The sequence below is a fragment of the Pinus tabuliformis genome, chromosome 6 (genome assembly GCF_031772625.1).
Source record: "Pinus tabuliformis cultivar Carrire ecotype Pingquan chromosome 6, CPIR1, whole genome shotgun sequence".
NCBI lineage: Eukaryota > Viridiplantae > Streptophyta > Pinopsida > Pinales > Pinaceae > Pinus > Pinus tabuliformis.
This window is the reverse complement of record NC_142292.1, coordinates 1,715,776,378-1,715,779,213: the sequence shown is the minus strand read 5'-3', so window position 1 is coordinate 1,715,779,213 and position 2,836 is coordinate 1,715,776,378.

The following is a 2,836-nucleotide window of genomic DNA, read 5'->3' as shown; positions in this document are numbered from 1 at the left end:
AGCACCTTTCCAAGATCAATTTGGAGGAAAATCCATTTTCAAAGCTTAAACATAATTCTAGATTCAAACAAGAGTAGTCATTTTTCAAAACAATTATTAATTCCCAAGAAATTGGAGCCAAGCTCACATGTTGACCATTTATTCTTCTACTGGACAAGGAAGAATTTATGAAAAGTCCTTGGCCCTTTGATCCAGTATTTGATGTAAATATATTGATTAGAAATGTAATAAGAGATGCAGTTTATATTAAGGAAAAGGGAAAAGTAGAGGGCCAATTAATAATTATCTCTAAAAAACTCTCAATAGAATCCTAACATATTTGAAATGGAAAAGGATAACTCCATCGTTATTTTTTTCTTTAGAAACTTTGCTAATTTTCATGATTGAAGCATGTATTCATGACTTGGAAGAAGCTCACAAATGCTTTTGATATTAGTTGAAGCAAAGAAAACGTACAAATTTAGACTCACATAGAGGTATGGAAAAAAAAGTATGTGGAGATTGTTGTCCCGGACTCCAAACAAAGAATGGACAAAAGGTGAAAAAACCAAGTCAAAAGGTATGTGTAACTTTTGTCATGTAGAGGTAGGTGTTAACTCCACACTCTACAAAGAAGGCTTTGTGGCGCAAGTGACACAAAGGTTTGCATGCAGAACTTTGGATTAAAAGGAGTGGAGCTTGATGCTACATGTCCACTATTACCCCACTTTTTGTATGAGTTATACGAGATAAAAATAATGAGATACGGGAGATACAAAGGAGATACTATTTTTATTCAAATTTAATAAAAAATATTACTATGTCTTCCTCGACATAAAAGAAACATCATCCATAAAATATTTTCTCCATGAACCTGATTTAAAATGAATCTCTTCTGTTGATGCACCTAGCCACAAATAGAAACGATGCCGATGGGCCAATTTCAGTTTAGAAAATTCACAATTAATTTCAATTGTAAGATCTCCTATTTTTAGTTCAGATTTCAGTTACAAGCAATGAAACAGGACTCCCTGATCAATCGTGATTAATCACGAGTTGGAATTTGCTCGCTCTCCAAACAATCCGATCTAAATATTTGCGAGTCTAACTCATGTTGACAAAGTTTAACTCATGGTCAATGCAAGTTTGACTTGAGACTTGTCGATTAAAGATGTTTCCTGCGATTGATTCCAATTTATTTGATTTTCAGCGTTGACTCGACGAGCACGAGTTTTTCAAGTTTAGGTATGCCACATTGCTAAAAATTAAATGTCAATCATTCCAAAATTTATTTTTCATTTCTGAGGCCTAAAACTCATATGTCGAGACCTTCAGTAATCAATCACTACTCACTATTACACAGTCCAGACTCAATATCGTGGAATTGCCAAGGTTAGCCTAAGTCCAAACTCCATATCGGGTAGTCGCCAATGTGTGTTCTATCCATACTCCATATTGACCCTCGGGAAGTCACGCGTCAGCTTCAGCGTGTATTACCTTTAGGCTTATCCGCTTCAATATTCAACAATCGAGGTCCATTGGAACTTGGCTTAAATAATAGGTATATTACTATATTGAAGTTTCAATGTTGTTTTCAATGGCAAGTTTCAAGTTTCACTGTTTAGCAATTGAATGTTCAGCGTATTCGTTTGGTTATGACTTGTCAACCCTATAAATGGGGCTTAAATAGATTTTAAAAATGCACTAAGAAATGGTTTCATACCAACCATCGACCAAGTCATCAAGCATTCCTTCCTTGGTCGATGTCTTGCCGACTTCAAAGGCTTTAACCATGCATTCACAACTTTGGGTATTTTTGTTCTTCCAAAATCTGTTATTGATGTATTGGTTCAGTTGTCTTATGCTAAACAAACTTGAAAATTCAAGATTACAATGCAATATATGTTGATGATATTTCCTTTAGGTAGCATTTCCTCATATATACCTAATTGTGTTTCAAGGTCATAATGATATATTAGGTCGAATTTGCTTGTGTTGATGGACAGAGTCCTCTTTGATCCTTACAAAACCTCATATATTTTAAAACCAACCATATTTTTTGCGAAGTTATATACAGAATTTTTAATTTTATTTTTTTATTGTATTTTACAGGAGCCAAATTAAATAGAAGGCACAACTCCAAATCTAAACAGAAGTTGCAATTTAAACACAAGTCCAAAACAACAACAACGCCGAGGGAGAAGGACTTTGCTTGGGCTTATTGTGACAAGATTCTTGATGACCCTAAGCTCCTTTGTAAAGTTTGGAAAGCGAAATGTAGTGGAGGCATTTATAGATTCAAGTACCACCTTGCACAAATACCCGGCCATGATATAGGTCTCTACAAAAACATTGATGAAAATGTCAAACACCAAGCAACCTTGGCCATTGATATGTTGAGTTAGCATAACACAAAGAAAGAAAAGAAAAAAAAGAAATAGGAACTCCTGGAGTTGAAAACTTTTCTTCCACTACCCCATTGTCATCTCCCTCTATTAAATCCTCAATATAGTTCCCAAGTTTCCCACACATGCTTCTAAGTTCAAGTCAAACTCAAGTCCAAATGAATCCTCCTACATTCAAAATTGGAGGTGGAAACATAAAAACGTTTTTTTTTCCCCGTACAAAACCCGATTCCCAACCTACCTTGGATACCACTGGTTGGAAAAAAAATATCCATAGTCAGGCAAGGAAGGCCATTGCTAACTTTTGGTACTATTCTGACATACCTTTCCACTGTACCATAAGTCCTTATTGGCAAGCTATGATTGATGCAGTTGTTGTTGCAGGTGCAGGGTTCAAAGCTCCTTCATTAGAGAGCATTAGGACAAATTTGCTATTAGAAAGTGTTGAAGAT